We start from the raw sequence: 16210 nt of genomic DNA, 5'->3' as shown, positions 1-16210 counted from the left end.
GGTGAGAAAGTGCACAGCAAAGGCTGAGTGTTGGAAAGAGAAACAATCTGAACTAAATGAAAAAAACTGAAGGACTGAGTCAAAAGAAAGGATTAAGCTCAGAAAAATATGCCTGTCATGATTAGCTCCTCTTCCTGTTCTGGAGTTTTATTTTGTAGCGCTTTTCCCATACTTCCTGTTCCCAGTTCATTACACTAACTACACTGTTGTTTACACCTGTTCCCCTGCCTATTTAGATTCAGCTCTCGCCTCAGTTCCCTGTCAGATCCTTGTCCTTCTGGTTTGCGTGTCTCGCGTAATCTGGACTACTGAGTCTTGCAATTGGACACTGTTGCCTGTTTACTTTTTGATCTGAGGTTTGGTAGTCGTGTTCCTCATCTTGCTCCGTCTTACGCACCATTAGTTTACTAATATTTTGCACACATTTTGTATTATTACCTGCTAAGTCAGCTTTTTTTCCTCCCTCCTGGAGTGATTTTTAGTTCCCTTAATACCCTGTGTTCTTTAATAAAGCTGTTAATTTCTCACCACCCCTTTCTATGGTTTGCAGCCTTGTCCAGGCTATTCCCTAGTTTATGTATTTGTGTTCACGTGCGGACTCTGACTCTAAGTTGACGTTATTCCCTGAAATCTGATTTTTGTATTTATATTTTGATACTTTAGTCTTACTGCACTAGTTTCATGTTGATTTTCTATAAATATATTTTGTGTTCATTTTCTGATTCAGATTAACCCTTTCTAAGTTCATTAGTGCCAGTTTTTAGATTCTTATCAGTCATTTACCATCTTTTGATGCACCCGTCTCTGATTTCCTTCTGAATTGGGTTTTTTCATTTTGTTCTTTCCCTGACTAAAGTTCTGTTATTTTACCCCATTCCATCTCACTGTGTTTACTCTGAGGTCCGTACTCATACACAATCACTGACAAAACCATTATTGTTGATTATTTAAACATTTTTTTTTTTGTAGGGAAAATTCATAAAGAATTATTTATTAAAAGTGACTGAAGGGGTCACATACAGGAGAGCAGGCATTGAAGGTCAGGGAAAGTCAAGTTACACATTACTCGATGATTTGAAAACAAATACATAAAATATGGATATGTGCAATATTTTATTAAAATAATACAACGAATATTGAAGGTAGACAGTAATTCAGCTAAGACTACACATCAGTGTTTGTTGAAAAAAAAAAATGTTAAGTACATATTTAGCACCAGTGCCAAGTAGGAGAATTTGTTACTATCATTTATGGAAGTAGTTCTCAATAGTATCTGTCACACATTTCACAATTCTACTCATGTATCATCCCCTCAAGAACAGATCTAGGCCTCTCAGATCAATGTTGGCATGACTGTGGAGATGTTTGTACAGTACTGTTTTTACCCAGCCGTTAAGACCTTTTGGGCAGAAGTGACTGACACGCTTTGGTACAGTGAACATTTGCTAGTTGTCTTTTATTCCCAGTGGGAGATTGTGTCTTTTTTACCAAATGTGCTGACCAACAGTTAAAAAAACAAAACAAGCGTTCGCTTAATGCTGGTTCTACAATTTGACTGATTGAGACATCTGTATGCATAATTATTGCTAAATAGCTGCAATATCTTAACATACTCAGGTGTAATTAGAAAACAAACAAACAAAACCCTCCCAAAGCCCAAATCAAACAAAATTATAGCTTCCTTCTATATCCTCCTTCCTATATCCTTCTGATATCTGTTTTCTTATCTTGAGGACTAAGATTGCACCTAAAACCTATCACTTCAGCTCTTGGCACTGTATGATTTTTTTTTTAACCATCATCTGTGCTCATAAAAGGTCTGCTCACACTAATCTGATACCTAACTTCTAGAGATAGTATAATTTTATTATCTGCCTTATAGAAAACAAAGTGCAGACATTCACACTGTAAACACACATAAGGATGCGTGTGTGATAAATCTGTCTTTACAGTACATTACATTTGACTTGCTGTCATAAAAAAGTAAATTTATCAACAGCATAAATATACACTGAAAGGCCCCAACATTAAAACTACTAACAGGTAACAATAAATAACACGGATTATCACAGTAAGGGGATGCCTGTCAAGATTTGGGATATATAAAGCAGCAAGTGAACAGTCAGATATTAAAGTTGATGTAATGGTCAAGTGTAAGGATCTAAACAACTTTGACAAGGGACAAATTGTGATGACTGGACGACTGGGTCAGGATCGCTCCAAAATGGCAGGTTATGTGGTGTGTGTTCCCCATATGCAGTGGTCAGTATCTACGAAAAGTAATCCAAGGGCAGACAATCAGTGACTCCACCTCAGGGTCATAGCTCATTGAAGTGCATGGAGAGTGAAGTGTAGCCTGTCTGCGTAAGAGTTGACAAGAAAAAAAGCTAATGAATATCCACAACTGTGAAGCATCAGTTAACTGAGTCCCAAAACAGTGTAGCTCATGGCAAAACCAGTAGTGACTGAAACATAAAGCTTTTTGAATCAATGAAGTTTGTCATGTGTGAAGGCCAGCAGTGCAGATGGAACAGCAAACCAAACAAATTGTCCCTCCCAACCAAAACTATCCACATATTTGTCGAACCACAACACTGGCACCCTCAGATGCCTTGTAAAGGCCTTTCCAACTGCTGATTTATCAGTGATGCAGTTTTTGCTGATAGCTATGTGCTCAAGAAACCTGTGTTTCAACCTGATTTTCATCCTCACAAGTGGTAATGGAGGTTCATATATTAATTTAACAGTATGTTTGACTTGTAGCTCTATTTGTTCTTGGTAATCTAAGCAAAGTGCTTCATTTAAATAACCAAAGTAAACAACTCAGAGATTAAAGTTAGCACTTTAACCAACCCTGTAGTATTTGTTTCGTTTTTTTAGCCAATGTGCTGAATCACAGCCAAAACAAAACTGCCCTAATGCTTATGAAAGGCTTTGTAGTTCTGGTATCTGATGATCTACATCATTAACTCAATCTTTTCAGTCACAGTATGTCTCACAGTATCATCCCGCCTGAAAATAACAGGTTTCCAGTCAGGATTTCCAATTATATTGATGCATTCTCTGTGAAAGAGCCTTGCAATTTGGCGGGTTGTCCTGGTTATGTGTGTGAACTCTGCTCTGATTGGCATCTCTAATAACACCTTTAGTCATGAGTTTAGATGTGGTATATACCCCCACTTATGACAGATTATGTTACTCAACTGATTAATGTGCTGTCCCCTCCACAAGGTGTTGAATCATGTGGCTCATCCCAATGACCTCTGTTCTATATGAGGCACAGCCAGACCCCAGTCTAACACCGAATCTCTATTTGTGGCATGCACCGTAGGCAAAACAGCCACAACTTTCTCATTAAACTCATTGGAAATGAACCCCTATTATACCTGTTCCTTTCACAAACTCTATTGTACACAACACTATTCTATTGGAAACGCAATAGAAGTTTTTTTTTACTCATGAAAAGAATCTTATTAAACATCTGAAAAATAACAAAGCCGTGACAGATTATGTTCTCAGTGTAAAAGCTAATCTGCAGAGGCAAATTGCATTTGATGTAGAAATTATACCTTGGTACTGCATACAAACCACAGTCTCCTAATTCTTAATTGTTAGAAAACTCTGTATTCCAAGTAAATGATATCTTTATTTTCATATTATTAAATAAATGATACAATTTAGCAAGTTATTTATATTATGTTTCAGTGTACAAGAACCAGAAAGAAAAACTGTTTTTGTACAGTTTAATTAGTTAAATTTTTTAATTATAGTAAAGATTGTGACCAAATTAGTATTGCTGTTTAGATGGTAAAACTATAGCTGTAATGACATTCATTCACTTGGCCCTAATGTACGATTCACTCTATTAACCTCTTCTGTTTGAAATTTAGTTCTTAAATTAATATTCCATTTTCATGTTAATCATCTAACTACATTTTCAAAGCTTCATTAGTTTGTTGTACTAATTTGACGTAGAGACGAGCTCCGGTGACTGACCACATTGATGAATTTCTAAAGGATTAAACAAGAGATAAACTCTCACAACACAAAGTCAAACCAGACTCCTTGAGTGCCCTTCAATATGACAAAAACCGGGAAGAAAAACAAATGAAGAGACGCCGATGTGCTAAATGGGTTCAAATGTGTGTCGCAGTTAACCATTACAAGGTCACTGATACATTTAAATGCTCCAGAGGAGAGAGAAAGAGTGAAAGGATTGATTGAACAGATTCAGTGTCCCGCTCTCCTCATTAGACTCATTTTTCAGCTGCCTGGGGTTAATTACCACACACACACCTCACGCTGTTGTTCCACTTACATCATAATTACTGTGGCGAAGATCGAGAACAATCTAAAGCTCGTGATATGAGGCCCTCCACCATCAAGAGCCACACATGCGCACACACACACACACACACACACACACACACACACACACACACAAATATCTATCACATCACAACAGCATTGCCATCCATATTTTCCGACTGAAACTCCCGGTATATTCCCAAATCCCCTTCTCTCCCCAGGAGCCAGCTGTTTTTGGGATTGATTTCATTTATTTAATGACGGCTGTGCTAATGACCCTTCTCACACTGCTGATGCTGTCACAGACAACCCAACATCTCAGGAATGAGGATTGGACAGGGGCCCGGTGAGTGAGGGCTGGGTGATATTGGAAGGGGCAGAATGAAATAGGGCTAAAACAGAAGGATGAGAAGCTGGAGAACCCATGGACACAGGCGGTCTTTGTCTTTCTCAAACAAACAAGGACACTGGTTGCAGGGTAGAAATTAATAACCATTTTATGGACTAATTTTTACACCATGGCACAGATGAAAGAGACCTGTCCACCTCTCATCTGAGTATAGTGGCTGGTTAGCATGAATCCAGTGGATATTTGTTTTCTGAAGCTGGTGTGACACCTCTGGAGAAAGCGCTGGGTATACAAATGGATTTTTTTTATAACTACCAGTGTCTTGGGGACAAAAAAGAGGACAGCTCATTTTTAAATGGTGTCAGAGGCAAACAGAAAAGCCTTTCAGGTCACCATAGAGAATCTAAAGAGACTATAAAAACTATGAACCCCATTTAGGGCTGATTATCTTGGCAAGACATTTTCATATTTTATTTATACATTTTACATTTTTTATAGTTTTTCCTTCTGCTGTGCATCATGCTGTTATAATGTTATGGCTCATTAGTGTACACTGACCGTTGTGCCTGATTTAAGTCCAAGGCCAAGGTTAAATTCAAATTCTAATCCTAGAAGCCTCATTTTCAGATTCATACAAACATGAGTCAGGTCTAGTTTATTACAGAAAACATTCCCATTCCACAACCACATATATATATATTTTAAAACTCGATTACAGTTCATGTTTTTTTCTTCCAAAGCAAAGCGAGTTTTACAAAATGAAAGCACACCTGTTTTTTCCCTCCTCTTGTGTACATGCTAGGCGATTTACTTTTATCTTATTTATTAATTTCTTTTGCATGTGATGAACATGGTTTGATGAACACACACACACACACACACACACACACACACACACACACACACACACACACACACACACACACACACACACACACACTCACAAGCAAGAACAAATTCTGAGACTTAGACCTTCAGCTTTATTTTTGTTCTCTGACTCCAGGACATAGATGTGTCTCATCATGTGGAAACTACTTCTAACAATCTTATAGCAGAGTCACGGATAGTATCAGTGCACTAATGTTCTCACTATCTTTTTTACAGATCATCCTGCAAGTAGCAGCAGTTACAGCTGTAAAGCATGCAGTATTTAAATGATTCGCTCGTAGCTGTGCAGCTGGTAAGGTTATGTGCATCCGGCCATGCTTCAGACTGCACACTACAAATAAATGGAGATCGAGTGCATCCCACCTCAAACACTTTATATAAGTGGCAAAGGCTGCTAGTGGCATATAGATAAAAAAATGTGTGTAATAAAAATATTGTTTTTTTTTCCTTCGCCTTTGCTCACAGTTGTAGAACTGTGCCAAGATTCCTGGTATGTCTTGAGTGTGTTGTTTTGGATTAGAAATTTAGCATCAGCAAAACTGATTCTGACTTACAGTACTGCTCACCATGAACAACTGCTTTTGAGATTATTTCTGTCCCAACCATTTCTTCAACAAACATTGAAAACCATCACACCATGAAACCTAATTCTTAATAAAATAATTATTTATATTAATTACTAAGAAGCTTTATATGGAATCATAGTTGTACACAGAAAAACTACACAGTCAACAAGCAGCAAAGCCTACAGAACCAGTTGCTGCAGATGTTGCATGCATGATGGTCATCTCTCATTCCACCACCTCCCAAAGATGTTGTATTTTGTTGACATCTGGTGACATTGGAGGCCATTTGAGTACATTTAACACATAGTCAGTTTTTGATGGCATGTTGTCCTGCAAGTAGTCATCAGAAGAAAATATCTTCCGTACCATAATGCCACCGCCACCAACCTGATCCATTGAAACAAGGCAGTATAGGTCCATGACTTAGTGGTCTTTACACCAAATTCAGACACAACCTTTTGAATATCAGCGCAGGAATCCAGACTAATCACCTCAGGCCACGTTTTTTTAATCCTTTTTTAAAATGTTTTTTAGCCTTTGTGTTCTTAGCTGACAGGAGTTGCACCTTGTGTGGTCGTCTGCTGCTGTAGGTCCATCTGCCTTAAGGTTCAATATATGAGGCGTTCAAAACTTCTCTTCCGCAAACCAGTCTGGACACTCTTCTCTACCCTCTGGCATCACTAAGGCATTTTCCTCCAGAGAACTGCTGCTCACTGGTTATTTTCTCTGTTTCTGACCGTTCTCTGTAAACCATAAAATGATGTGTGAAAATCCCAGTAAATCCGGAGTTTGTTTAATACTCAGACTGGCCCATCTGCTAACATGTGATTGGCTCATTAGATCTTTGTGTTACAAGCACAAATAATAATGTGGCTGGTGAGTGTAAATTAGATGCACAGATAGGTAATATGGCAGCTATGGGTGTTTCCAGAGAATCACCATCTTTCTGTGGTACATGGATTTGATGACAGTAAGAGTGCTGGTCATTCTGTAAATGACTCTAGGTTGTAGCATTCATTTAAATGATAAACTACTGTGCGTTGGTCTCACTGAGAGCACACCATAACAAGTAAGTTACCTATACTGCCTGGTTACTATGGTAATTGGGGGCAGTATCGGACTTGTGACACGATGGGCAGAAGAAACATTTTGATTCCACCCATCAGATGATTCTTGGTGGGCCCATCTAGCCCCACCCTGTCTCCACCTTTGTTCTTTTACATCAACTAAAATATTGTTTTCATTGACTGTTTTCATTTTAATGGTATGTGAACTCAGCTGCATACAAACCTAGATGAGCACAGTAATTAAAATGAGTGAATGGGTATTCTTGGAAACATTTCTGTCCATATCCATCTTTATAGATCATTGTATTTCACATTAAAAACTGTGTCCAGTGAAAATGTAAGCAGCTGTCACTTGGTGAAATTCCACCTCCACACAGCCCCAGCTCTGTCCATCACAGCTGGAGAATGTTGTACTAATGGGCAGGAAAAAACCAGTAGAGTAGCTACCCCTGTTTTCCAGAGTGGCAGATTCATCCCTAGAAATATATTTGACAAAGCGATTGTGCTATAATTGGTCTTCTTTTCCATGTTGATTAATACATATTGCTCATATCAAAGTGTGGAGACTTTGACTATAGAAAATTCAGGGATCATTTCAGCAAATCAATAATGTCAGCTTTGGCTGCATAATTGACAAATAAAATATGCAGCCACATACAGTACAAACACAACACAACACAAACGACCGCACACACACACACAAAACACACACTTGCACACACATACACATGCAACAGAAAAAAAAAAGTTGGCATACATTAACTTCATGTCGGGAATTGACCACAGACTTTTTTCAACAAAAATAAATTCAAACAATTTTTGAATCCACACATATTCAACATTTCTTTGAAAAGAATTTACAAACATTATGAACATATTCAGTTTCCATTCATTTCTATTTATTTCATTCAGTTGGCTTTGCCTGTGAAATCTCAATATAATGAAACCATTTAAGTCCAGCCTTTAAAATAAGATTTTCAGTTACAATTTTCTGTTCTAAAAATCTATCAAAAATGACATTTTTATTAACCAGCCATTTTTCTGTTAAGTACTTCTCTTTTTCCACTTAAATTTGCTGTCAGAAAGAATCCTAATTTAAATGTCCTACTGCTATAACCTTGGAATGGTGATTTTTAACTGAGACATTTCTGTCTTTGTCGTTTAACTTATGTTCTGTGATAAAAAATGTCAAGCAGTCCTTAGACATTACCAAAACATTATTTTTTATACCCAAGAAAAATAATATCGACTACCGCTCTCATATATTGTAACTAGGAGTCATATGGCTGCTTAAACCTTTATTTATGTACCGTATATGGTGATGCAGCTCATATTGGCTGAGGTCTTAGTTGTATTGCATTTTGCTGTCAAATGTATATTTTCCTTGGTCATCAGGAGGTTGCCTCGTGTCCTTTTTTAGCCTATGTAGAAAACATTTTTTTAAAATTACTGTATATTTTGGTACTATCATTATTTATCCAGACAAACCAAAAATCCAATGCATTTTTCATCATTTTTAAGTAATAATTGAAGATACAATAGCTACCATACTAAAACTCAACCTCCCTCTGCTCTGCTCTGCCCAGCCTTTTCTTTCTCTGCCCTGCTCTGCTACACTCGACCACGTTCTGCACTGCCTTTCTGTCATCAAATTACAATCAATACGAATGGGGATTGAACTGGCAACCCAGCGATTGATGGATGGATGCTCTACCTCTACCACTATTCTTTTGACCATGACCCAGGCTGTCAGAACCACAACAATAGCAAGGATTGTGCACTACATCAAGCACTTACCAGCAAAGAATTCTACACTGATAAATAACCACACCATAATATGGCCCAGGGATGAAAACCAAAAGTGATGATTGTTGGCTGTCAGTTGAGATTGATTGAAAGTAAAAACTTTCAGACTTTTGATTCAGACGATCAAACAAAATCCCATGCAGCATTAAATGACAACCAGAGAGAAAGCCCGCAGTCCAGGTCAGACAGATGATTAATGTAAATGTCAATGAGGATAAACAGACAAAGGTATTCTTTTGAGACAGTTACAGCAGCGTGTGTAGTGCAAATAATAATTGCTCTAACAGAGCCTGAGTCAGATGAATTTATTTCTGCTCCAGATCAAAAGGCCTACTAAAATACTCATTGCAAACACTTGCATCACTTTATTTGTTGGTGAACCCAATGGATGACCAAATCCACACAGAGGTCTTATCTCTTTGAAGAATATCATTCTCCTGTCTGTAGATTTCTTTGCTAGAGATGATAAATTAGGAATCTAAAACATGAAGTACTACCAGAAGATTTTTTTTAAATGATGTGTGTAAGTAAGCTATTCAGCCTGTGGTTGTTTTTATTGTTGCTTACTCTTCATATCCACTGAAGTACTAGATTAATTGTGTAACCACCGTGTCATTTACCAGTTGTTTACAAATTTAGAGGTCAAAATTATGATATGGAAAGATATGGAAAGACTTTCTAAAATGTACCTCAGGATTTGTTAATGCATTCTAGGAGGATTTTAGTCACACTGGCAGCATGAGTCCAGGAGGGGAACGGTTGGTTGCTCCGTCTGTTGATCGATCAGTCCAACACTTCAGTCTAGTGGGAAATATCTCAAATTGCAGATTGGATTGCAGTAATTGTTAAGCCTGTTGACCTCAATTTGTATAGATGTGGAGCAGTACAGATGCTGAACTCCTTTGATTGGTTAGATATGTCAGGCTCAGGTTAAAAGGTACTGTATATGTGCTGCATTTTACCTGATAAGCTGTGGATGTGCAAGGTTTTATTGTTCCTTGACAGTCAAGAATCTCTGGCCATTTACACCTGCTAAAACACTTCAAAAGCATTTAATTCTAGCAAGGTTTGGCCAAACTAAAATAAAAGGAATCCTTAAGCATGAGTTTTTACTCAGAGCTTACCCGAACGTGTCATGTTCCACAAAGTGTCCATATGAAGTCAGGATAACTGACAATAAGAAGACCAAAGCAAAGACTAGACTTGCTCCACATGTATCTGAGGGTCACTAAACCAACTCATCATTGTCTTCTTTTTAGTGCATCTGTATCACTTATGTTACATGAGTTATAGATATTTCTAGATGCTGTAATGATCATGAATTCAACTTTTTAGGCATCTGTTTTATGATGATTTTTGTTGATTCCTGTTTATATGTCCCAAATTGAAAAATAAAAGTTTGACATTGAAGTTTTGTTTTTAGTGTTATGAGAATCCCCTTGCCTTTAAGTGGGAATCTATGTCTTGTTTTTCTGTCATACAGAATACAGAGTAAAGTAACAATTTCTGCTTGATTAGTAAGATTTGTAGCTTATTTATTGTAGTTTGTCAACTACAATTACCTGATTGGCTGTGCAAAGTGAGGTGCAGTGTAAAGAGCAAAAAAAACATTTTAGAGGTGGGAGAGGGACTGCTGAGCAGAGGACAGATTTCAGAAGTCTCACATTAGCACTACTTTAAGCATACTGTATCTTCCAAACATCAAACATACTGTTCCATACATTTGTTTGAAATCAGAATTCAGTTGTGAAGTTATTACAAAAACCCAAATGGCAAAGGATTCTGATCTATCTGACAGAGAAGCTTAATGTGTATGAAGAAAGACTCTTAGAAATAAAGTGCTGTCTCTCTGCTTGAGACAGTGTTTTCCCCCTTGTAATACTTGTGATATTTTCACTTTGTGAAGAGTTAAATGTCCTAAATGTCTCTTACCATTAGCTCTGTATTTTACAGTTGTCTGTTTCCAGCCACCTGCCTGTGTGGACATTTCAATATGGCATCACAGGGAAACCCCTCTATTGCAGGCTATTTGACATGCTGTGTGATATTTGTCTAACTCAGCACGATGTTGTAAACATGAGTGATTGCAAAGAGAAAAAAGTTGGTTTATGTGCAGTGGGGTTTTTAATAGCTAAAAGAACGAAGACTTCCCTGCTGTTCACCTTAGCAGACAGGATGTCATATCCTATTTTAAGTGAAATTACCATAAATAAACTATTGTTATGAAGAGCAGAAGCAAATAATATATGAATATCAAATGTCTGTGGCTTCCTGACAATGCACCAACCATGCAGTGTTAAGGCTTTGATCATTTTGTAGCCAACTGATGTCCTATAGCCGCTTACAGAGGTGCTAATTTGATCAGAAAGAATAAATCTGTTTTTTGTTTTTTTTAAGAAGCAGAATATTTCACAGAGATATATTACTCTTTCGAATCCCACCCCACCAGGTGTGCCAACACGGGCAACTTTGGTACCGGTCTCGAGACCGGATAAAAACGGGAGGGTTGCGGCAGGAAGGGCATCTGGCGTAAAAACACATATCAAATCAAATCAATTTGCGGAACATGTTCCGCTGTGGCGACCCCTGAAGGGACAAGCCGAACGCTGTTGATCTTTTGTGACTCTTAGGACTTTGTAAATGCAATATAGGATTATTCTAAATCTTGTTGCACATTGCTGTGTTCTTTTTTTACCGTTAACCTTACTTTATGTTCAAGAGCTACTGTAAGTAAGGTCATTGTCAAGATATTAATTTGATTTAAATATTCTTGTCAGTACTTTTGAACCCTGAGCTTTAGTCATTTAGTTATTCTGACATCTGTGCTATTTAACTATGTGGAGTGCCTCCATGGAAAACCAGATGTAGATGTTAAAGAGAGGCATGGTAGCAGGAATAGCACTGCATTGTGGAAGGCCGTATGAAGCAGACGTACTTGAAAAAACACCTGTAAGGCTAAATAGCAAAAAAGCATTCATTGTTACATACAATAGAATCAAAATATGTGGTATGTAAAAGTACCTGGGATTCATTTACATAGCATGAGTTCTTAAAAAGTGAAATAAAACTGGCTCTGGATGTAAAAAAAATTTTTCACATTTGTATGTTGTGTGCAGGTTCAGCCTTTCTCAGAAATTACAATTTTGTCATTCCACACTAACTCTGTACTGGCCTGCATTACTGTAAAACCTCTCAAAAATAATTAATCCAAAGTATTCTGATTGCATATGTTCCAATTTTTCAGCTAGGGTTCCTGTCAAAGTCTGTCTTGTGCATATATCGTTCACTGTAAAATAATTGCTTAGACACAGCATGCAGTCCATTAACATGTGGTAAGCTTCCCATTAAACTTGCATAATGGTAAGATGAGGAGCATGACAACCACTGTAATGTAATGGCTTCTCTTCACTGCCAAATATGGACTGACTTTGTGTCACACATCATTATAAAGGCAGAAATGCCAGACTTTAAAAGAGGTGGGCCACACATCTGCCAAAATCACCATGCATGAGTGAGAATAAAACACAGTCCAAACTCACAATATCTTACTGCTGCATGCATAAATAAAGTATAAATCACTCAAACACAAGCATTAAAGAATTCTGGCATGCATCTTTCTATTCCGTTGCTGCCAGGGAAGAAAGACGAGGGATGAAAGAATGATGTTACAGTCAAACAATTACTAACTTTAAATTTTATTTAATTGCCTAACTTCGTGTCCAAGGATCTCAGTAATTAAAGTTTTCCTTCTCACTTCACTGCAAAATATCATCCAGAATGAATGGGTGGATGAAAAATAAAGCTAATGTTATATTGAAGGTGGTGCCGTAGCAAATCCACGTACTCACTTACATCAAAAGAGCTAATACATGTTGCACATATTACATAATGTTCACATTAGCAAACAAACAGTGTGAGGTCAAAATGTCTGCAGCCAGGCCTATGTTTAAATATAATAAGTTTTATTTTTTGTTTTTCTTTTATTTATACCCTATGTTTAGATATTGAATTCAGTGTGGCTGAATCACAAGGGAGTTTATCGGTAAACACAGTCAAAAAGATAAATCCCTTCCTTATCTCCAAGGTGAGCTTAAGTCAACACTTGTGTGTGAAAATAGTGATTTAAAGGGTCAACTGCATGCTAGCAGCAACCAGCTGAAGGTCAGTTTTCTTGTTTGGCGTCTTTGCTTTGTGTTTTTTTTTTCTTTTTTTTTTAGACAGAGGTCGTCACGACACATTGTTTTCTCAAAGGCATCCATCAAAGGCATCCCTTTTGGCATTGATTACTTTGGCTCATTAAGAGGACCTCTGAAGACCACAGTTGTTTTAGTAACACTCCCTTTAATGCACCCACCACCATCACCCCACATGCAGACACATTATTTATCTGTAACATGTGCACCTTTACTTCTTGTACAAAACAAAAAGTTTTCTAAAATACATGGACTAAACTAATATAAGAAAAAAATAAACCATATGACATTGTTAATCATACATATCTATTTCTGTATTGAGGATAGTATCACATTCAACAGCCAGTTTATGATTTACAAGGCAAAAGTACATTCTCATGTTCTTTAAAAACATGTTCTTGACACTTTTTATCTGAAACTTGTGTCAAGAAGAATACAATGCAGTAGGGAAAACACCCACAGTGGATTTAGACACAATCACCTGACTTTTTCATCCAAAGTAGGCCTCCTTTTTAAATCAATAGTGCCAGTGATGCTTGATTGCATTTTGTAAAAAAAAATGCATTGAATGGTGACTTCAATGCAACTCAAATCAATGCTATTTGTCGATCCAGGAAATTACTTGTGTCGTGAAACCTAAGGGCGTAACAAGACAGGAATACCCTGTCATTGACATTTGTTTAAGAGGAAATTGTCTCCTCTTTCAGGCCTCCTGATTGTTTGAGTGCTAAAGTTCACTCCCAAGATATTAATATTTCTGTAACATCCAAGTAAGAGCTTGATAAAAAGGATAAAAAGACAACTTTGGCAGGCACATATTAAGAAGGAAAAAATTAAGACAAATTTACTTGATCCACTTCAGTAGATCTTGTAGATTAAAACCATATTGACTGTGACTCTAATGTGGTGACTTTGAGCAAGGAAGCATGGGTCCTAAGTGTCATATTAAGTTTTGGCACAGCCAGGTTAGTATGACATAGCTCAAGGAGAAAGAAATGGGACTGGTGAAGATGAGCCAAAAGTAGGCTCAAATGGATCAGGTAGCTGGCAGAAAGGCGCGTCACAGAACATTGTCAGGGGGCGGGTATTTTTAGGCCCAGCAGCCACAGTTCACTGGCACTTTTACAAGAAGGATTGTAGGGCGACTGCAAGAGATAAGGAAAGAGAGTGAAGGAGGCAAGAGAGAGAGCAACAATAAACTGTCATTGAGGGAACCTTTGGTGTAAGATAACCAGTAGCAGGGACATGAGCTCAGTATGGTCTCTTGGGATCTTTACACACCCCTTTAAATTCTGTGATGATGCTGGATTTGACGGAGCCCTCATATTCCCCTTGGTCACTGGCATCAATGCAATAATTTAACTTTATGCAACGAGGATGAACCACATAATCAATTTTTAACAGGAAAAAAAGTCCCCGGCCTTTTTTGGCCTGTGTGTGCCCACAACACAACAGATATGGCTGTAAAGCTTTATACTGTATAATTCCCCAACTATTTGTTTCCACAGTGGCAGTTAGTCAGTAGCTACTGCATGAATGCAAAAACTATTACAAATTTTAAAAATTATCTACACAACTCTAAGACAAAGCTTATTTGCTTGCTTGCAAGCTAGATCATTTAATAAATGCAGTAAAATTGTTTAGTTAATGAATTTAATAAATGTAGAATAAGTTCAGTTTATGTCCCTGACATAGACACTTTACACTCACATTAAAAAAAAACTCAATCCTAATCGACTTTGTCCTTTGTGGGCAATGTCAAGGAAAGATAAGACTGAATGCAAATGCGTCAGTGACAAGAAAATAGTTTTAACCCTTAGATGCATGTGTGGGTCAAAAAGGAGCCAGTGAGGTCGTTTTCTTGCAATATCTAGTCCAGCAATTTCTCAAAAAACACGTTATTGATATTGTGCTACTTACATTTTTAACCTACCATTGATACATTTTATAAGATTGTAGTTTTATAGATTGCAGCTTCCAAAGGTGAGTCAAAAATGACCCGCATTCATTTCCTGTGGAATTTCATGGACATCTCTGATTCTTTGAATGTCAGGAATTATATTGTATGTGTTTCTTATCATCTATCATCAAATTTGCGTCTGCGCATGATTGTGTGCATTTATTTATATACAGTAGCTACACATTGATCAACGGTTTGCTTGTCAAACATTGAACTAACAAACATTGTTGTGGGAGATGCAATATGCCTGTGTGCAATGATCACAGTCAGAAACAGGTAGAAAAGAGTTACACACACACAAAGACACGCATATACTCTCTCTCTCACAGGGCGTAAGGAGTATTTCAAAATTACATGGCTGTGGTTAAGTCGGCAAGGCAGTCATCCACAGACAACAGGGTCAGTAGTTCAATTCCCGCACCCACCTGGCAGCGTGTCAAAGTGACCTTGGGCAAGACACTGAACCCCAATATGCTCATGGTGGGTCAGGTAAGCACCTTGCATGGCAGGCACTGCCATCTGTGTGTGTGTATGTGTGTGAATGGGTGCCCCTGATGTACAAAATGTTTTAAAAATGTTCAAAACATTTTTTTAATGTTTAAAAAGTAAAAAATAAAACTATTTCAAACATGAAATCATTCTTCCGTAGATAAAAATATAATAAAAACACAATACAGATGATTATTTTTAACCAAAATAACAAAAGTGGCATTAACCTTGATTCTTGATTGACCCACTTATGAAAAAGTGTAGGGTCCAGTCACTTGTGCATCTACACCTTAATATAACTATAATTCAATATACAATTCAAGAGCCAATTAATTACCATTAATCACATATAGTAGAGGGTTTACTCTACAGTATAGGCTATGGTCCTTTTTAGGGACGCAAAGAAACCTTGTATTTAACTGAACCAACCTCAAGGACAAAACTGACACTGAGAAGAAGTGGCATAATTAATGAGACTACGGCCTCCTTGGAAATAAAACATACACTGGAGAACAAGGCCAGGTTTTCAGTTCAGGTAAAATACGAAGAATAAAGTAAGATCTACAGAGCACTTGTGAGTACAA

This window comes from Channa argus, chromosome 2 (genome assembly GCF_033026475.1).
Source record: "Channa argus isolate prfri chromosome 2, Channa argus male v1.0, whole genome shotgun sequence".
Lineage (NCBI taxonomy): Eukaryota > Metazoa > Chordata > Actinopteri > Anabantiformes > Channidae > Channa > Channa argus.
The sequence above is the reverse complement of the archived record's forward strand: the minus strand, read 5'-3'. Positions refer to the sequence as shown.